The 22,122-nt window shown below is 44.3% G+C and overlaps 1 long non-coding RNA gene across 4 annotated transcripts in view; it reads right to left on the reverse strand.

Moving 5' to 3' along the window:
• The window catches only part of LOC113632569 (uncharacterized), a 152,127-nt gene that overhangs the window by 63,865 nt on the left and 66,140 nt on the right, over window positions 1-22,122 (reverse strand). For 2 of the 4 annotated variants that reach the window (XR_003437868.1, XR_003437869.1), the window contains exons 7-8: window positions 20,136-20,276; window positions 9,934-12,037 (exon numbers count right to left, since the gene is read on the reverse strand). This is a non-coding gene — a long non-coding RNA (uncharacterized LOC113632569). Of the gene's footprint in view, window positions 1-9,933; window positions 12,038-14,096; window positions 15,195-20,135; window positions 20,277-22,122 lie in introns of those variants that run through there. The other 2 variants (XR_003437870.1, XR_003437871.1) reach the window with 2 other exon arrangements.

A 22,122-nucleotide genomic window follows, 5' to 3' on the forward strand; every position in this document is an offset into this window, starting at 1 on the left:
GTGGGTGGGGCTGAACAGCTGTGCAGCTGGGGACCAACTGGAGAGGCAGCGTCTGGCACGTGGTGAACACTATATATTGCCTGAATGAACAAAGTTGTAAAGCATGGGCACCTCTTAGGTCCTCCTGTGTGGACAGCCTCCTCTAAGGTGGGCCTGTGAAGTACAGTGTATTTTCCAAAAATGGCCACAGTAATATTTCCAGTCCCACCTGCTCTTCTAGAACTTTGACACTCTCCTATCGAGAAGTGGAGTCTACTTCTCCTCCCCTTGAAATTGGGCAGGGCTTTGTGACAACTTAACAGAATGGTGCAGTCATGCTCCCGTACAACTAGAAGAACTAGTCAAAAAAGGCAACGTGCTTTTAACTGGTTGTCTCATGGGAATCGAGCTACCGTACTGTGAGGAAGCCAAAGCTATCTGGAGAGGCCTCAAGCAGAGATTCTGGCCGAGAGTCCCAGCTAAGGTCCAAGCCAACAGCCAGCACCAGCCACCAGACACATGAGTGAACAAGCCTTCAGATGACCCCAGCCCCCAGTGGCTGAATCACCTTCAGCTTTTGAATCTCCCAGCTGAGGCTTCCACATCGTGGAGCAGAGATCAAGCATCCCTGCTGTACCCTATCTGAATTTCTGACCCACAGAGTCTAAAAGCATAATAAATGGTTGTTTCACACCACTGAGTTTGGAGTAATTTTTAACCTAGCAATAGATAACCAGAATAGCCAACTATGGCTTTCAATGCCAGGTTCAGTTCTGGGGCCTGCTATGTAAGAGGGTCATTGACCCACTGAAGAAATTCCCATGCACTGTAGTCAGGGTGGGAGGGGCCTGGAACTCTGACCTAGATGTTGAAAGCTGGAGATGGGGGCTGGTATGTGGGGTGGGGAGAGGACTGGTCATGACCTTCCTTTCCCTGAGGAAGGGGCAGGCTTGTTCTGGCATCACTGCGGTCCAGTGGAAAAGGAAGAGCCTCTGGAGTCAGACGGCCTCTCACTAGCTTTGTGACTTAGACAAGTCAGCCTACTTCTCTGAACCTCAGATGAAGATAATAATGTCTCTCTTGCGGGATGCTTGTGTGGATTACATAAGATCAATAGAGGTGACTTGCTTGGCACATAGACCCTTAATAAATATTCTCATAAAAGGCCCTTTTGTTGCCCATTCAAACCTGCAAATAAATACAAGGTGTTAATGAGATGCTGCAGGACATTTCTCCTGGGTTGAGGGTGGTAAGGAGGATTAAAACATAACTCTCTTCTCTCACGGTTTTAATGTATAGAAAATAGGCATAAGGTGGTGAATGTGGATTGAAGTCCCAGCTTTATTAATAGCAATAAATGCCCAATAACTGCCACAGGAAGGGCTGCAGTTGGAGCCTGGAGTTTTCTCTGTGAGGACATCATTAATTAAGGATTCAAATTCTCTGTAGTGAAAAAAAAAAACAAAAAACCTCCCTGCAAACAAAAGTCCAGGACCAGATGGCTTCACTGGGGAAGTTTACCAAACATACAAAAAGGAACTTACACTGAATCTTCCCAAACACTTCCAAAAGACTGAGGAGGAGGGAATACTCCCAAAGTCATTCTATGAAGCCACCATCACCCTGATACCAAAGCCAGACAAAGACACTACCAAAAAAGAAAATTGCAGGCCAATATCATTGATGAGCACAGATGCAAAAATTCTCCACAGAATATTAGCAAACCAAATCCGATAACACATAAATAAGATCATACACCACAATCAAGTTGGTTTCATCCCAGGGTCACAAGGATGGTTCAACATACACAAATCAGTCAATGTGATACACCATATCAACAAAAGAAAAAACAAAAACCACATGATCATCTCAATAGATGCAGAAAAAGCATCTGATAAAATTCAACATCCATTTATGATAAAAACTCTTCCCAAAGTGGGTATAGAGGGAACATATCTCAACATAATAAATGCTATTTATGACAAACCCACAGCCAATATAATACTCAACAGTGAAAAGCTGAAGCCTTCCCACTAAAATATGGAACAAGACAAGGATGCCCACTTTCACCTCTTCTATTCAACATAGTATTGGAAGTCCTAGCCACAGCAATCAGAGAAGAAAAATAAAAGGTATCCAAATTGGAAGGGAAGAAGTACAATTGTCATTATATGCAGATGATATGATATTATATATAGAAAACGCTAAAGATGCCACACTAAAACTACTAGAACTGATCAATGAATTCAGCAAGGTAGCAGGGTACAAGATTATCATATAGAAATCTGTTGCATTTCTTTACACTAACAATGAAATATCAGAAAGGGAAAGTAAAAAAACAAACCCTTTTAAAATTGCATCAAAAAATAAAATACTTAGGAAGAAACCTGACCAAAGAGGTGAAAGACTTATATGCTGAGAACTATAAAACATTGATAAAGGAAACTGAAATTGATTCAAAGAAATGAAAAGATATTCCATGCTCTTGGACTGGAAGAATTAATATTGTTAAAATGGCCATACTACCCAAAGCAATCAACAGATTTAATGTGATCCTTATCAAATTACCCATGACATTTTTCACAGAACTAGGACAAATAATCCTAAAATTTATATGGAACCATAAAAGATCCAGAATTGTCAAAGCAATCCTGAGGAAAAAGAACAAAGCTGGAGGCATAACCCTCTCAGACTTCAGATAATACTACAAAGCTACAGTAATCAAAACAGTGTGGTAGGGACTTCCCTGGTGGCGCAGTGGTTAAGAATCCGCCTGCCAATGCAGGGAACATGGGTTCAAGCCCTGGTCTGGGAAGATCACATGCCGTGGAGCAACTAAGCCCGTGCACCACAACTACTGAGCCTGTGCTCTAGAGCCCACAAGCCACAACTACTGAAGCCCGTGTGCCTAGAGCCCATGCTCCACAACAAGAGAAACCACAATGAGAAGCCTGTGCACCACAAGGAAAAGCAGCCCTTGCTCACTTCAACTAGAGACAGTCTGCGTGAAGCAACGAAGACACAACACAGCCAAAAATAAATAAATAAAATTTAGAAAACAAAAAGCAGTGTGGTATTGGCACAAAACCAGACACATGGATCAATGGAACAGAACAGAGAGCCCAGAAATAAACCGACAAACCTACGGTCAATTAATCTTTGACAAAGGAGACAAAAATATACAATGAAGAAAACACAGTCTCTTTAGCAAGTGGTCCTGGGAAAGCTGGACAGCTGCATGTAAATCAATGAAGTTAGAACACACCCTCTCACCATGCACAAAAATAAATTCAAAATGGCTTAAAGACTTAAATATAAGACATGACACCATAAAACTCCTAGAAGAAAACATAGGCAAAACATTCTCTGACATAAATCATACCAATGTTTTCTTAGGTCAATCTCCCAAGGCAACAGAAATAAAAGCAAAATGAAGTAAGTCAGACAGAGAAAGAGAAATATCATATGATATCGCTTACATGTGGAATCTAAAAAACGGGTACAAATGAACTTATTCACAAAACATAAGTAGAGGTGGCGCAGTGGTTGAGAATCCGCCTGCCGATGCAGGGGACACAGGTTCGTGCCCCGGTCCGGGAAGATGCCACATGCCGCGGAGCGGCTGGGCCCGTGAGCCATGGCCGCTGAGCCTGCGCATCCAGAGCCTGCGCGTCTGGAGCCTGTGCTCCGCAACGGGAGACGCCACAACAGTGAGAGGCCCGCAAACCGCAAAAAAAAAAAAAAACACATAAGTAGAGTCACAGATGTAGAAAACAAACTTATGGTTACCAGGGGTAGAGGGAGGAGGGATAAACTGAGAGATTGATATTGACATATACACACTACTATATAAAAATAGATAACTAATAAGGACCTACCATATGGCACAGGGAACTCTACTCAATACTCTGTAATGGCCTGTACAGGAAACGAATCTTAAAAAAGAATGGATATATCAATATGTATATGTACAACTGATTCACTTTGCTGTACACCTGATATTAACACAACATTGTAAATCAACTATACTCCAATAAAAATTTTTTTAAAAAGAAATAAAAGCAAAAATAAACAAATGGGACCTAATCAAAGCTATAAGCTTTTGGGATTTCCCTGGTGGTGCAGTGGATAAGACTCCACGCTCCCAGTGCAGGGGGCCTGGGTTCAATCCCTGGTCAGTGAACTAGATCCCACACGCATGCCACAACTAAGAGTTCACATGCCTCAACTAAGGAGCCCGTGAGCTGCAACTAAGGAGTCCACCTGCCTCAACTAAGGAGCCCAGGTGCCACAACTAAGGAGCCAGCAACCCACAACTAAGGAGCCCTGGAGCCGCAACTAAGGACGCCACCTGCTGCAACTAAGACCTGGCACAACCAAATAAATAAATAAATTTTTTTTTTTAAAAAGCCATAAGCTTTTGCACAGCCAAGGAAACTATACGCAAAACAAAAAGACTACCTGCGAACTGGGAGAAAATATTTGCAAATGATGCAACCGACAAGGGCTTACTTCCCAAAATATACAAACAGCTCATACAACTCATAACAAAAACAAACAACCCAATCGAAAAATGGGCAGGAGACCTAAGTAGATATTTCTCCAAAGAAGACATACAGATGGCCAACAGGTGCATGAAAAGTTGCTCAACATCACTAATTATTAGAGAAATGCAAATTAAAACTACAATGAGGTACCACCTCACAGCAGTCAGAATGGCCATCATCAGATAGTCTACAAATAATAAGTGCTGGAGAAGGTGAGGAGAAAAGGGAACCCTCCTACACTGTTGGTGGCAATGTAAATTGGTGAAGTACCTATGGAAAACAGTGTGGAAGTTCCTTAAGAAACTTAAAATAGAGCTACCATATGATCCAGCAATCCCACTCCTGGGCATATATCCGGAAAAAACTATAACTTGAAAAGATACTTGCACCCCAATCTATTGAATACACAGCAGCACTATTTACAATAACCAAGACATGGAAGCAACCTAAATGTCCACTGACAGATGAATGGATAAAGATGATGTTGTTCATATATACAATGGAATATTACTCAGCCACAAAAAAGAATGAAATAATGCCATATGCAGCAACATGGATAGAACTAGAGGTTATCATACTAAGTGAAGTAAGACAAATACCATATTATATCACTTATATGTGGAATCTAAAATATGACACAAATGAACTTATTTACGAAACAGAAACAGACTCAAAGACATAGAAAACAAACTTACGGTTACCAAAGGGGAAAGGGGGTGGGGGAGGGATAAAGTAGGAGTTTGGGATTAGCAGATAGAAACTACTATATGTAAAATGGATAAATAACAAGGTCCTACCATATAGCACAGGGAACTATATCCAATATCCTATGATAAAACATGAGAGAAACAGACTAGAAAAGTTAAGCACACAATGAGAAAGAAAACTGGAAAAGGCAAAAGAATGAACATTTTAATGAAATTGTTTTATAAGGAATTAAGAAGGGAGTTGACTATTGATGAAAGTTATTTTCACTTTGGCAAAATGAAAATAATTATTAATATGTATACTTTAAAAAATAATGGAAAAGGATATATATATATGTATATGTATGTATAACTGAATCACTTTGCTGTATACTAGAAACTAACACATTCTAACATTGTAAATCAACTACACTTCAATTTAAAAAAAGATTCAGATTCTTTAATAGTTATAGGATGATTTAGGCCTTCTATTGTTTTGTCGGTTTTGGTCATTTTTGTTTTTCTAGGACTTTGTCCATTTTACCTAAATTTTCAAACATATTTTCAAACAAAATTTGTTCAACTGTCCATTGAATCTATCACTAAGTCCTCCCTTCTATCAAACCCTCAGAATCGCGCTGTGCGGTCACTGCATATACTCTTTTTAAATTTTTTTTAATTTTTTTAATTTACTTATTTTGGGCTGCGTTGGGTCTCTGTTGCTGCGCGCGGGCTTTCTATAGTTGCGGCGAGCGGGCTTCTCATCGCGGTGGCTTCTCTTGTTGCGGAGCACGGCTCTAAGCGTGCGGGCTTCAGTAGTTGTGGCTCGTGGCCGCTAGAGCACAGGCTCAGTAGTTGTGGCGCACGGGCTTAGCTGCTCCGCGGCATGTGGGATCTTCCCGGACCAGGGCACGAACCCGTGTCCCCTGCGTTGGCAGGTGGATTCTTAACCACTGCGCCACCAGGGAAGTCCCCACCGCGTGTACTCTTGTCCAGGGGTCACAGAGGTAGCGTTTTTGCCTCCACTGCAATAACCTGTGAGTAAACCTGAGCCACACTTTCCTAGACCGCCCCCCCACACCTCCCCACCTCCCCCCACCCCACCCCCTGCCACCAGAGCCGTGAAGGCACTCTGAGCATTAGCAAGTTACAACTACTGCCTGTAACTCACCCAGAAAGTTCAAGGGAAAGCCACATTCCCTCCCAGCCTTGGCTCCAGAAGACAGCTCCAGTGTGCCCCTGATGGTAAGAGTTTGGGGTCGACCTAGCCGTCTCCCCTCCCACCTTCCAGTAACTGCTTCAGCTTCCTCTGTCCTCACTGACTTCCCCAGCTGAGCAGGGGATATCAGTGACCTCACTCTGGCAACAGTCATTCATGTCCCACTCCCATCTCTGTGGCTTGTTCATTTCCCCACTGAGGACAAGCAGCATCTAGCAGGTTGGGGTAAAGGGCTGGGACCTGGGGATAAAAGAGGAGCTTGCGGGGCAGTGAGGGTTATCTGTTTATCCTACAGTGACCTCATGTGTGCTTATGCTAACGTGAGAAACACACGGGTGTAACCTCAGCAATGGCTTCAGGGAGGTGCCCGTTTGGGATGCACCTTGCCATTCACCTTTCCCAAGTGGAGCCCCCTTCCTTCCTGACACTTTCTGGACCGTCCCCCCCCCCACCTCCCCACTTCAGAGAAACCATAAAGGGTGGGATTGCTGGGTGATGCTCCCGAACCCTTCCCTCCTGGGGGGTCCCTGGCTTGCAGCCCTCACCCTCCATCTGTCACCTCAGTTGGGTCCTTCCTGCTACCCCGCAACCCCCTGCCCCAGAAAAGCAGCCATTCCTGAGCTCTGCCTCTCTCCAAGGGTGGCTGCCCTGAGGGCCCTGGCAGCATTGTCCTCCATCTGGCCAACCAGCTGAGGAGAGCAGAGGACACGAGCAGCTGCCGGGAGTCTTGGGGTCAAAGGTCCTACAGACTCACTCAGGAACTGGCTGCTCAGGCAGCACAGGAAACTGATGTTTTGAGGGATGAGTCAGTGCCCACCTGGGCACTGAAGGGGTTAAAGGAACGTGGTGGAAGATTGCAGAATGGAGGCACACGGTGCTGCTGGAAAAAAGCTAGCCTTGTGCGTGGATAATTAGAACTGCACATCAGTAAACAATGCCTTTTCCCCTCATTAAGGACAAATCTGTGTGTATAATGTGCCTATTTTCTCTTTCATTAACTTATAAATGGCCACTACTTTAAAGCCACTTAACCAGCAGTTTTGACTTGCCCATCAGCCCGGGGATCTGATGTGTCTCGTCTCCTACACAGACAGAGGCGCCCACTTCAGCACCCAGCTCCCATGGGGGGAGAGGCTGTGGGAGCGCTCCTGTGAGATGCCACAGGCAGAGTTGCAGCAGCTTCCAGAAGGGAGTGGAGAGAGGGTGTGAGGGCAGACCCCAGGCCCAGGCCACCGCCCACCCATCCCCTCCCCCACCATGCCCCTCTGATGACTCACTCTCATTCTCTAAATTGCTTTGTCTGACCTTGGGTAGCTTGAGAACCCTGACTCTTGGGAGCCCCTGAGAATGTGGCCAATCTTCAAGCGTTCCTTAGGACGCCCAGCAACAAGCTGGGACCAGAAATCCCAGTGATGAGATATCAGTTCTGCCCTCATGAAACTCACAGTCCTGTAGAGAGAGCAAGCAGCATGTACATGTTAAGGAAGGGACGCTGTAAGAAAGGTTCACACAAAATGGAAATCTTCAATGAAAGTCAGGAAGGCGCCCCAGATGTATGTCTCCTCCATCAATCTGGAAACTTCCCTGGGAACTGATAACATCTCTCCCTCATCAGACAAGGAGCTTCAGGGGATACTGACCATGTCCTTCCCATCACACTAGGAGATCCCCTGGAGGCAGAGACGCTCTCTCCCATCAGACAGGAGATTCTACAATTAGGAACTATTGCCTCATTAGATTAAAAAATCCCACGAGTGAGGGATCAGTCCAAGGGTAGGGCGCTGTCTCCCCATCTTTCTCTGGGTAGCCTCCCAGGACCCTGAATAAAGACAGCCTCTTTACATCACTCCCTCTCTCCTGGGGCCCCAAAGTGTGCCCCAAACCTACGCCAGGACTTGAGAGGGGCAGGGACAATGCCAAAGTGGGAGATGATACAATCTTTGTCCTCAGGAGCATCGACTAGCTTTTCAGTTTTGCGGTGACACTAGTCCACACAAAGTGACAGTGAGACAAGGGAAAGGGGACTGAAGTGACCACTCATGGAGCACCCTCGTGGAGGGGACGGGGGCATGTACGTGACCCGTTCTGTGATCCCACAGAAGAGCTCACAAGCCCAGGACGTGAATACTATTTTCCCCATCCCACAGATGAAGCACTGGAGACCCAGAGAGGGAAAGAGATTCACTCAAGGTCACACGGTCCGTCAGTGGCAGAACTGGGAATCGAACAGTCTCTGGCTCTTTCCACCATAGCCAAGCGTCACTCCATGTGAGTGCAAGAGCCTTATGAGCAGTAGAGGCAAGAGGAGAAGGGGAAGAGCAGTGAGACTGGAGGCACCAGGCCTGGGGACAGGAGCTTCTGCTGGACCTCAACTGCGGGAACAGCTTGGAGAGGCCAAGGGCATTCTGAGAGCCTTTGATGGTGAAGCTGGGTACAGCCCCATCTCTGAAGCCCTGTACCATCCCTGAACAGGGCAAATGCAGGAGCCTCAGTCCTGGTGAGGGACCTTACTCATAAATCCAGTCATTCCTCAAAAATGCCATCTCCTGAGAATATTTTTAGACTGACTTCTGTTGGACACTGGGTGGTTCTGCTGTTGGGACAGTATCACCGTCGCCATCATCATCAGCATGGTTAGTCATCCTAAAGAATTGGAAACAACCCAAATATCCATCCACAACAGAGTGGAAAAATTCACATGTGGAATGCTTGACAGCAGCTAAAAGGAATGAAGCAGACCCACATGGGCTTGACATGGCCAGATGTCCAAGACATATATTGTTGAATGAGAAAAAACAACTTTCATGTTGATATATTTAGTGTGATACCACTTATGTAAAAAGAGAAGTCTCAAAACAAGGTGCTTTCAGTGGCTACATATTATACTAAAAGGGTCTGTAAAATACATCAAACTGGTAACAGTGGTTACCCCTGACTAGGGGTGGCTGTAACCAGGATGGGAGGTGATCAAAGGGGACTTTGGTCACCCTATGCAGGGTGACCGCTTGCCCAGGTTTGCCCAGAACGGCCTCTGTTTTCTCTGTTGCTGCTGTAACTAATAACAGCACTGCCTTTCACTCTCAAAAGTGTTCAGACTGGGTGATAAGTTACTTAATTACCATACTTATCTGTAGGGTTTAATTTTTTACAAAAAGAATATATTAAGTGATCACTTGTGTCATTTCTAGCAGTGTATTGAGAGAAGGTAAAGTCTTCCTCTCCTTCTCCAGGGCCCCAGTCCCACTCCTCAGAGGTAACCCACTGTTAACAGTTCTAATATCCTTCTCGAAACTGTAACTCTAGGGACTTCCCTGGTGGCGCAGTGGTTAAGAATCTGCCTGCCAACTCAGGGGACACGGGTTCGATCCCTAGTCCGGGAAGATCCCACATGCCGCGGAGCAACTAAGCCCGTGTGCCACAACTACCGAGCCTGCACTCCAGAGACTGCGAGCCACAACTACTGAAGCAAGCCACCACAATGAGAAGCCCGCACACTGCAATGAAGAGTAGCTCCCACTTGCCACAACTAGAGAAAGCCCACGCGCAGCAACAAAGACCCAATGCAGCCAAAAAACAAACAAACAAAAAGAAACGGTAACTCTGTATGTAACCATGTAACCTTAAAACACAGAGAAAAAGACATGGAATTATGCAGCACACCCTGTTTTGAAACTTGCTTTTTTCACTTAATTTTGTCTATATCTGGGTATCAGGAAAACCTAACATAGATCCTTGGGTCCTATCAACAGAGATTCAGTTTCTGTGGGTTGGCAGTGGGGCCCACAGATGTGTATTTCTGATGAGTTTTCTGGGTGATTTTGATGCCAGTGGTCCATGGACTCCATGCTAACCTTTGTCCATAAAACAATCATTCATCCATTTATTTAATAAACAATCATGGACCCTTGCTCTGGGTTTGGCCCTGGCTAAGCCTGGAATTCAGCAGAGAACATAACGCAGTCCCTGTCCTCCAGGGCACAGCCTCAGGTCTACTTCCAGCGGGACCAGTCATCTCTGACAGTGGGTTGAACGGGCTATGAGCATGGGCACTGGGGTCAGACAAGCCTAATCCTGGCACTTCCTCTTTCTGACCATCTGACCTTGGGAAAAGTACTTAGCCACTCTCTGCCTCAGTTACCTGGTTTGTGAAGTGGACATCAAAATCCCCACGTCACATCATGGGCACTCAATAAGTTGCAGCTACTCTCATTAATAATTAATTATAAAGAACATATACATAATAATAAAACTCCTATAGCATTCTTGCCAAGAATGTTTAAACTAAATTCAATCATGGGGAAATAATCTGACAATCCGAACTCAGAGATATTCTAGAAAACTTGACTATATGCTCCAAAAATGTGTCATGAAAGACCAAAAAAAAAAAAGCGAGAGAGAGAGAGAGAGAGAACCTATTCTAGATTAGAGAAGACGAAAGAGACATACAACTAAATGCAAAGTGTGTTCCAGGCTTTCATATATATATACACACACACACACACACACATATATATATGTATACATAATATCATTGGGATATATATATTATATTTATTTATATATTTATGATTGGGATAAGTGGGAGATATGAATATCAACTGTATATTATATAATGATATTGTAGCAATGTTAAATTTCTTTATTGTAATAACTGCAGTATGTAAATGTTCTCCTTCTTAGGATGTGTGCTGAAATATTTAGGGATAAAGTGTCATGATGTCTGCCAATAACTCTCAAATGGTTCAGAAAATTGTGTGTGTAGGGATGGGGGGAGAAAAAAGAGAGACAGAAAGGGAGACAGAAAGACAGAGAGAGAATATGTTGCAAAATGTTAACAATTGGTATATCTAGGTGAGTATATGGGTGCTCCTATTCTATTATTTCCATTTACTTTGTAGATTTAAATTTTTCCAAAATAAAAAATTTGGGAAAATGAAATCTAATGGTTTTAGAAAATAATATTCAGGATAGTGGCTGACTGGGGAAGGAGGGAGTGACGGGGAGGGGAGTGTGGCTGGCAGCTTCCTGACTTTGGTGGATGTCCTATATCTTGAACTGAGTGTGTTCATTTTTGGAGGATTCATTGAGCTGAGCACCTATGATTTCTCCTCTTTTTGTGTGTAGGCTACATACCAAGAAATAATTTTATTTAGAATCATCATCATAATAAAGCATCCTTCCCAGCATCCTATCCTCTGATCTGGTTCTGTAAATGCAAGATGGGGCCAGGCGGGAGGGAAGCCTGGGGCGGGGCCATCCTTCCCTGACAGTGTGTCTCATCCGAGAGGAGGGACAGCAGGGCCTGAGTCTGACGACAGCCTGCCTCTCAGTCTGACCCCATGGGGAGGAGGCCGGCTGCTTTCGGAGGTGCCCCAGACTGCGCCTCTGAGCCGTGCCCACTCCTGCTGCCAGCCCCTGCAGCGGGAGGTTGGCCTTGACTCCACACTTCCCAGGCCCCAGCGTTCTCCTCTCTTGTCAGCCTTGTGGGCCCAGATGGATGTAGGTTCAATGAAGCATCTCATCTTGTGTGAGAAGGAAGTCCAGGGGTCACATTTTCCTCTCCTTGCATTGTTTCCCCATGTACTGGATCTCATCTGCTTCACTAGCTGGAGACAGAAATGTAGTCATGTCTCTGTGTTTTACAGATTAATCGCTGGAGTCCTCATCAGCCTAAATTAACAGGAACAGTAACAATGGCTAACACTTACACAGTGCTTACTACATGCCAGATCCTGTTCTGAGTACTTTATGTATATAACTCATTTAATCTTACAACAGCTCTCTGAGGCAGGGTTGTTTTAAATCCATTTTACAGATGGGGAAATTGTGGCATAGAGAAGTAATTTGCCCAAGCAGGACTGACTGCATAATTGGCAGGGCCAAGTGAAAAATGAAAATAGAGGAGTGGAAGGGGGTCCTTCTTCAAAAATAACTTATTATGAAAAAAGAATGAAATAATGCCATTTGCAGCAACATGGATGGACCTAGAGATTGTCACACTAAGTGAAGTATGCCAAAGACAAATATATGATATCGCTTATACATGGAATCTAAAAAAACAATGATACATATGAACTTAGTTACAAAACAGAAATAGACCCACAGATGTAGAAAACAAACTTATGGTTACCAAAAGGGAGGGGGGAGAGATAAATTAGGAGTCTGGGATTAACATATACACACTACTATATATAAAATAGATAACCAACATGGACCTACTGTCAAGCACAGGGAACTCTACTCAATATTTTGTAATAACCTATATGGGAAAAGAATCTGAAAAAGAATAGATAGATATGTATGTATAACTGAATCACTGTGCCATACACCTGAAACTAACACAACATTGTATTATAAATGAACTATACCTCAGTTAAAAAAATAAAATAAAATATGGCTGACAGATTTTTAAAAATTATTAAGACTTTCAAGACAGCAAGCATTAAGCCCAGCATGGTGCCTGTTTAATTAAGGCAGGCTCCAGTGAGGCTGTACAGGTCTGCAGCCCATGAGGTCAGGCCAGGGAAGTAGCAGAGCAGAAACTGGAACCCGAGCAGTCTGACGCCAGAGTCCATCCTCCTATCCACGGTGCTGTACAACCCTCTACCCTCAGGCTCTTCCTCCGCTCACCTTCCCCAAGGTGTCCAAGAACTGGAACCACGACTCAGTGCATCGGGATCTGTCCTGGCTCTAAAAGCCAGGTGGAGACAGAATTGAATAGTCTAAACAGCCCGGTGCCACAAGGGGTCGCTGTTGAAAACTGGTCCTGCGCAGTTTGCTGCCTCCACGTCCAGAGCTCAGGGCTGCCCTTGCTGAGCCAACCCTGGAGGTGCACAGCAGCGCCCCACACTTGGGCTCCAGGCTTCAACTCTTTTATTTCACACACTTACGTGCAGCCACTGCTCACAGCACAACCTCTACCAGAGTGCTTGGAGGTCTCTGCCACGTCAGCTGCTGGCTGGGCACCAGCCTCACTAACAAGTATCTAGGCCTGATATTAGCTTGGTTCACCTATTCAGCGTCCCTGTTTCCTGATGATGAGGTTCCCCTGTGGCATTTCTTCTACCCTTTCTTGCCAAAGGATCTCAGAGAGGCCCAACTCGGTATATCAGAAAGGCTCTAGTAGTCTTAAACCCCAAAAGGGAAGGGTCAGTCAGGGTCTTGACCTCAGTCCTCCCATATGCAAATATCCTGCCTCTATGATCAGTCCTGCAAAACCTTCTCAGAATCACATAATTCCTTTTTTGCACCCTCTTCCCAGAGCAATGTATTTGCCTACTTAACATAAGCACTGCATAACTAAGAGAAGTGGGATTATTCTTTTGCCAGAAAATCTAGTTTTGCCTTCCTAGGCACACCATTACACAGGATTTAACATGTCTGGCACATCAATGTCACACCCAGATACCTTCTTAATAACGTAAGTGTCTAAAAAGGGTTGATGAATGAGACTTTAAAAGATGAAGGATCGGAGGAGTGGGTATTTTAACCTCACTGGCTGATGAGGCCAGCGATGTCTGGATTACTCTGGTACCATGGGCATCTGTGCAGTCAAGCTGGCACCATCTAGAGTTCCCCTCTGTATCAGTTAGAAGTGTATTCAGTTGCAGCTAACAGAATACCAACCAACAGTGGACTAGACAAATGGAGATTTATTATTTTCACTTGACAGAAATCTGGAGGTAGGCAAGTTACTGGCATTGGTTGGTCAGCTCATGGCTGGTGTCATTACAATTCTCTTGGTCTTTCCCTCATAGAAGCTGATGGCTGCTGCAGCTCCAGCCTTCAAGTCTGCATTCAAGGCAAAAAGAAGAAAGGGCAAGAAGGGCCAGCACCAGCAGCATCCAACGCCCTTTATCAAGAAAGGAAAAGCCTTCCTAAGAGCCCCCAGCAGGTTTCAGCTTATGCCCCATTGGTCTGAACTGTGTCCCATGCCTCTCCTGGCTGCAAGTGAGTTTGGGAAAGTGAGCCTTTACGTTACATCAAAGAGGATGATGCCACATCCTTCCCCCTACAGTCACCCTAGGTGGCACAGGACCCCAGGGCCCCTTCCCAACAACCTCAGATTCTTTCCAGAGGAGCTCCTGCATCCTGTGGCCCTCATAATGCCCCAGGCAAGAAGGGCTCACCCAATGAGCCAGGATTCCCCTGAGCAGGAGGCCGGCTGACTTCAGCCTTTTCCTTGGTTAGTCATGGTGCTCTGCCAGCTGGGGGAGGCGACTAATTAGCTGTAGACTGATTAAGGACAAGGCAGGCAAAGCCCCAGACGTGATAAACATGAACTTTCCATCTTCCCCCTCCTGGCCGTTGCTGCCACCCACCACCAACAGCGGAAGGCAGGCCCGCGGCACCCCTCATGGTGCACCTGGCTGGGAGGCCAGCAGACGTCGTCCAGGCCACCATTCACACTGCCCGGCGCCAACCAGGGCATCATGGCAGGGACGGGCACAATGGGTTTTCCTTCAGGGCTTCTCCTCTCCTCCAGACTCTCCCAACCTTCTTGCTCTCGACCAGGTATGGTACCAGGCCCGGATTTCTTAACCAGCCTCTGCCCTAAAGAATCTACAGCTGAGGGCTGTAGAAATGCAGAAAGGGGTGAGTTCAGTATGACCTGGAGTTGCTGGCCAGGGCTCCATGGCGGTGCTTTGGGTGGGTTTTCTGAGTAGAGCGGTGGTCCTGGAGAAAGGGGAGGACTCATGCACAGGAGTGGAGGCAAAATGAGCAGAACATGCTCCTGGGGCAGTGAGGAATCTGGAGACAGGCCTGGAGAGGGGCAAAGCCAGGGGCAGGATGGAGATGAGGACGAAGAGGAAGCAAGAGTTTAGATCTGAAGCCCAGCTGCTTCCAGCCTCAGCTCCTCCACAATAGGTGGCCTTCACATGCATGAGACCCCATGGGGGGTTCAGGGGGATCTCCACCCCCAGCTCCAACTGTGACACCTGGCCTGTATCTGTCACTCTAGAAAGCACCTGCCAGGTGCAGGCAACCTTCATGCCACCAGGGCCTGGCCAAGCCACAGTGGAAAAGCTCTCTAACACATGAATCTTATACCAGATAAGGCTGTGATAAGGACAAAGGATACATTTCACCAACAGATAAGAAGAGAGATTTCAGTGAATGTGATTTCTCAAGTCGCCTCTGTTTTTCCATGAGGAGACCCCCTCAGGACGTGGCCAAGGTAAATGCTTATCTTAGGAGGCTTGGAAGCACCCCACCCCCAGTCCACTCTGCCTGGCCCACTCTTACCCATCCCTTGGGTCTCAGCTCATGTCATTTCTTTGAGGGAGCTTCCCTGACCTGTCCTAGGTCACATTCTATGTATTTCCCTTCATCAATTGTAATACAGCTTATATTAATGCATTTAGGTGACTGTCTTTATTACTATAGATTCAATCAGCAAATATTAATTGAGCCACAAACTGTGCTAAGTTCTGGGGATACCATGAGACACAGACCTACCCGCATGGAGCTTACAGCCTAGGCATAAGTCCCAGCTTGTACCTAAGTGGGGATCCACCCTAACTGCAGAAGTAAGACCCCTCCCAGTCCCAGTAAAACAATGGGACAACTCATGCCCATTCAACTCATGGCCTCAGGCCACCCCCAGAAGGACCTTCCTGTGTGGTTGCTCAGGTTGTCCATGACACAAGGGGACTGTAGTGGATGCTGCCCATATTTCTCCTTCAGAGCCAAAGCACTCGTTCCTCTAGCTGCTGGGAGTGTTGCCTGTCAATGGCTGGCAACCAAGTCCCCCTCCAGGACCTGTCCTCAGCCAAAGAGAGGCACATCAGTCCCAGAGTGATGTCTGCTCGTTTGAAATAACAAAGGCCTGCCCCCTTCCTTGCCTCAATCCAGGAGCTTCCCATGCGGTTGTGGTCCAACTTTTCCCTCTACCCCATCCTACTTCCCTCACTCCCTCACTCAGGGGCTATTCCTGAGAACACTCCTCAGTGAGACGCCTGCACGCAAATCTCGAGTCTCAGAGTCTGTTCCCTGGGGAACCTGAGAAAGAAACACGTTGGGGCAAAAATCCACCCTCACATGTGACAACATCTGTCCGGAGGGAAGGACTCCTTTTTTCTCATCGGCACGAAGATGCTCTTTTATGACTTAGCAGCAACCTGGCCCAGCCTGAGAGCTGAACAAGGAGCGCAACCCAGTGCTGGAAGGCCTTGGAACAGACATGAGGAGGGAATCGGGCCTTGCAGCCAAGTGATTTAGGAGACTCCAGAGGAGAGTATATCTGTGGTAAGAAGCCCACCAGCTCCTGGAGGCTGATTCCAGCTGATTAAGAGGCACCCAGGGCTAGTATTTCTGCAAGACAGCTGGGAAACAAGCTGAGGGAAACTGTTAATCCGGGATTTCCAACAATGTGGAAGGTGTCAGCCCAGCCCTAAACATCCTAACTCAGGCCCAGTGTGTGGGAACTCGCCCAGGTGGGCGCAGGAGGAAGGCGGGAGAAGCAGGAAGAAATTAGACTTTGCACAAACTTTGTAATTGAAATCATTAATAGCAGTGAAACAAGCTGTTCATCCTACATGTAATTTGTAGTAATGTTTGGTTACTGAGATTAATTTCTAGTAATGAAATACTAATTAAACCATTTATTGAGCAATGTATTTGCTTGGTGGTGTTTTATGGGTGTTCGCTTATAAATATTTTAATTACTTTTGCTAAGTAATTAGCATTTACTAAATAATTTCCAAACTATTTATTAATTTCCAGCAATTCTCAGCCAACCAACAAGTTATTGTTTTACTTTATATCAGTAATTAAAGCCTGGGTTTTTTTTTTTTTTTTTTTAGACTTTGAGTGAAGAGAAAGAGTAATAAAGACAGTCTATTCTATCACAGGAGGTTGGGTATATTAAAGCAAAAAAAAAGGGACATAAAAACGACTCATAACCCAACATTACTCAAACACTGTTAATAAGATAAAGATATCTTTACAGACTTTCCTTATGGGCACATGTACTGTGTTTTTCAAAACTGAGATCATACCAACTACATGATTTCTGGCCAGCAAACTTTGCCAATTTTTGTATCATACTTTCTATTCTATTAAAATGCTAAACCACTCTAGAGATGTAAAGTCTCTTTAACAGTTAAAGAGACTTTCTGAAAGTAATATTTACTTTTTCTACCTCTATGCACCTACTATATGTCAGACACCATGCAAAGTAATTCACACATTATTGGTAGTAATAAACTACTCTGGCAGTAGTCTGTGTAAAACAGGGCTACCCACATGATACAGGCTTAGCATGAAGTCATTCATCTTCAATAAAATGGTCTGGGAGGAAAAAAAAAATTACCAAAATAAATGAAATAGGGTCACAGTGAATGTAGTTCTGGGACCTGCTTTTCTTGCTTAAAATATAATAAACAGCTTTCCATTTCAATAACTATGGAGGAGTAGCAGTGTCCTTTTTACTAGCTGCATAGCATTCTATATTCCCAGTCATTATTTAATGCCTAATTGCTGGACATTTTGGTTGTTTTTAGTGAACAAGCTTATAATGAATGTCTATATACATAGATCATTGTGCACTTGTCACCTACTTCCTTAGAACATATTCCTAGAAGTGGAATTGCTGGGTCAAAGCGCAGGAACATTTTTAAGACTTTGGATTCATGCTGCTCACATGCTTTAAGAAAAATTGAACGAATTTATTCTCCCATCACTAGAGGTGAGAGACCTGTTTCCCTGCACTATATACAATTATTATTATTTTAAATCTCATGTCACTTGCTCTTGCTCCCTGTCTAAAGCAGGGGCAGCCCAGGAAAGCATCCTGAATCACAGAACTTCACAACCCACCACCCCATTGGCTCAGGAGAAACACAGTTGGTTGGCTCATGAAGACCTACATGCTATGTCTTCACAGCTTACGTAGCACCAAAATGTTTAAAATTATTCCCTACCACACTATTCCCCTCTCCCCCAGCCTCCTCCTTTCCAGCCAGGACACCGCTTCTCTGAAGGCATCAGCAGAGGTGGCACAAAGCGTTTGGCTCCCTGCTGGCAGATGCCTGCCCCATGTGGTGTCAGAACAGGCACCTGTCTAGGCCTTCTCCCTTTATATCTTGACAAAATATCGTCCCACCAGCATGTCACAGTGCCTAAAAATTCTACCATCAGTGGCGTACACTAAGGAGTTTTGTAAACATTCAGAGGTTAGCCTAGGTGACATTTTATGATCTGATAAGTTTTCCAGAGGCTCTCCCATCTCCTTTCCAATGCTCCTTTCTCACCTCCTGTCAAGTCACCTGGTGCCTCTGGCCGTCCCAAGTGCCCATCCTTAGCCCCCATACCCCTCCTTGGACAGGACCACCTTGAATAATGTTTTAGTACCTGTGAGAAGGTACCTTCTCCAAACAAACCAAAAAACCTTCTTAGAGGGAGGAGATATTTCAACAACTCTTTGAATAAAGAGAGGGAGGTAAATTCGGGACGGAAAGGTGAGAGTGAATTGAGAGATGGCTTGATATGGAGATAGAAGGGGGGGTCATTGACGTTGCCCCCTCCCAAAAGAAAACCACAGAACAGAGCACACAGCTGGAGTTTGCTGTTTCTCCAAAGAATGAGAATTCCCACAAGTACGTTCCTATGGTACCACCGTGAGTTATTTTCCTCTTTTCTTTGCATCCACTTCCTCTCTCTCCCTAGAGCATGTAGTGTCTCAGGCACTTCTCCAGGCCCTCAAAAGTGGCTCAGAAGAGCGGAGGAGGAGGTGTGAGAGCCCCCAGCATTGGCTGAACATTGGAATCACCTGAGGCTCTTTAAAAACTACTGATTAATATCTGTATCCCACCTTAAAAGTTCTGATGGGGCCTCCCTGGTGGCACAGTGGTTGAGAGTCCGCCTGCCGATGCAGGGGACATGGGTTCGTGCCCCGGTATGGGAGGATCCCACATGCCGCGGAGCGGTTGGGCCCGTGAGCCATGGCCGCTGAGCCTGCGCGTCCGGAGCCTGTGCTCCGCAACAGGAGAGGCCACAACAGGGAGAGGCCCCCATACCGCAAAAAAAAAAAAGTTCTGATGTAATTGGCCTGGTTTGACTTGGGCCTCAGAATTTTAAAAATATCACAGGTTATTCCAATATGCCACCAAGGCTGAGAACTACACGTATAGAGTTTGGACTTCATCTACTAGCCAGCAGAGCCTATTGAGGATTTGTAAATGACAAAACACAGTGGAAAACAACACTAACTGGAAAGATGACCACATCAAGTAAAAATAATAAGAGCAAATAACAATACAGCATATTTTGGATTCCAGGCACTTTTCTTAGATATATATTATATTATATACTTTTAAAGTATATATGATATAAGAAATGCTAAGAAGCCCAGACAGGATAAATACAAAGAAAACCATACCCACACCTCTGGCACATCAGAGTAAAACTGTCAAAAGACAAAGGCAAAGAAAAACCTTAAAAAACAGTCAGAGAAAAAAAGGAATACTACCTTCAAAGTAGTAATAATAACAATAACTGACTTCTCTATGGAAACAATGGAGGCCAGAACAAGAAGGTAAGTAGGAAAGTGTATATATATATATATATATATATATATATATATATACACACACTACTTTATATATAATACTTGTTAAATCATCAAAATAACCCTATAAGGTAGCTACTATTATAATGACCATTTTAGTGATGAGAAAAGTGAGGCTCAAAAAAAGTTAATACCTTGTTCATGATCACAGGACAAGTAAATGATGGAACTGAGATTTGAATCCTGGAGTTCTGGCTCCAAAGTCCATGCTCTTTGTATTGCTTCTGGATATGGTGGATTAGCTTGTATCAGACCAACTTCTTCACCAACCACAACTAGGAAAGCAAGTTTGAACAAAAAGAAAAGTTACCAGGGCACTGAAGACTTGAGAGGCCAAGATCACCAAGATAAAAGAAGTACATTGTATGAACCTGATATCTGGTCACATTCTTCCCCTGCAGGCATTTGCAGATTTGTAAACCAACATCTGAGGGGCCCAGATGCTGAGTAGATATTCAGCAGTCTCCTGGGACTGAGGATTTTAAAAATGAGTTCTGGGACGCCAAAACATAGGAAATTTAGCAAACATCTCCAGCTTTCAGCTGGGACACCTGACAAGTTATAGCCTAAAACTAAGGGCTAACCTTACTTCTAGGATATGTTAAGAGATGAGCCATCAAAAGAGCTGAAACCCAGATTTAAACCATCTCAATCTAGATTAAGATGATCTAACCCTGACCTGAAGTAAAAGCAAACCCTCTCTGAAGGAAGATAACATTCAAGCTCAAATTTCCACCATAATTTTTTATCCACAATGTCCATCATTCAATCAAAAGTTACCAGACTTACCAGGAGACAAAACCAAGTGACCAAAAACCAGAGAAAGACCAAATAATAAAAACAGACTTACAGGTAATTCGTATACGAGAATTAGCAGAAACAATTTTAAATGAACTATCATCAATACATTTAAGAAAACAAATTACAAGTAGAAAATTTTCAGTGGAGAACTAGAATCTATCCAAAAAATCAAATAGAAATTTTAAAACTGGAAAATATAATGAATGAAATTAAGAACTGGATAGACGGGTTTAACCACAAAGTAAACACAGCTGAAGAGAGGACTAGAAAACTAGCTACTAATAGGACTGAAGCAAAGGGAGAAAAAATAGAAAATACAGAAAGGAAATGAAAGATATGAACAAAGTGAAAAGGCACAAAATATGTGTAATTTTCCCATAAGGGGAGAAGAGAGAAAACAGAGCAAAAGCAATATTTGAAGAGATTGATTATTGACTAAGAATTTTTCAAAAGAAACAAAAAAACACAAGCTATGTATTTAAGAAATGTTAAGCCTAGGCAGGGTAAATACCAAGAAAACTACATCCACACCTTTGGCACATCAAAGTAAAACTGCTGAAAGACAAGGCAAAGAAAAACCCTAAAAAACAGAGAGAAAAAGGAATATTATCTTCAAAGTAGTAACAATAGCAGCAACTGACTTCTCTATAGAAATAATGGAGGCCAGAACAACAAAGGATATCTTCAAAGTTTTGAAAGAAAATAATTGTCAACTTAGAATAATACATCTTGCAAAAAATATTCCTTAAAAATAAATGAAAATAAGACATTTTCAGACAAAAATTAAAATATTTAACCAACAGACCAACATCAAAAAAAAAAAGATCTAAAGAAAGTCCTACAAAAAGGAAAACAATCCCAGATGAAATCGAAGATATTCAGGAAGGAATGAAGAGCAACAGAAAGGGTCAAAATATATATAAAACTATAATGATTACATTGTCTATATAGAAAACTCCAAATAATCTACAAAAAAATGCTACTACAGACTTCCCTGGTGGTGCAGTGGTTAAGAATCTGCCTGCCAATGCAGGGGACAAGGGTTCAATCCCTGATCTGGGAAGATCCCACATGCCGTGGAGCAACTAAGCCCATGTGCCACAACTACTGATCCTGTGCTCTAGAGGCCAAGAGCCACAGCTACTGAGCCCACGTGCCACAACTGTTGAAGTCCGTGCACCTAGAGCCCACGCTCCACAACAAGAGAGGCCAATGCAATGAGAAGCCCATGCACTGCAATGAAAAGTGGCCTCTGCTCACCACAACTAGAGAAAGCCCGTGCAGCAACGAGGACCCAATGCAGCCAAAAATAAATAAATA

This window comes from Aethalodelphis obliquidens, unplaced genomic scaffold (assembly GCF_003676395.1).
Source record: "Aethalodelphis obliquidens isolate GAN/ISIS:26980383/991018 unplaced genomic scaffold, ASM367639v1 scaffold37, whole genome shotgun sequence".
NCBI classification, from domain to species: domain Eukaryota; kingdom Metazoa; phylum Chordata; class Mammalia; order Artiodactyla; family Delphinidae; genus Aethalodelphis; species Aethalodelphis obliquidens.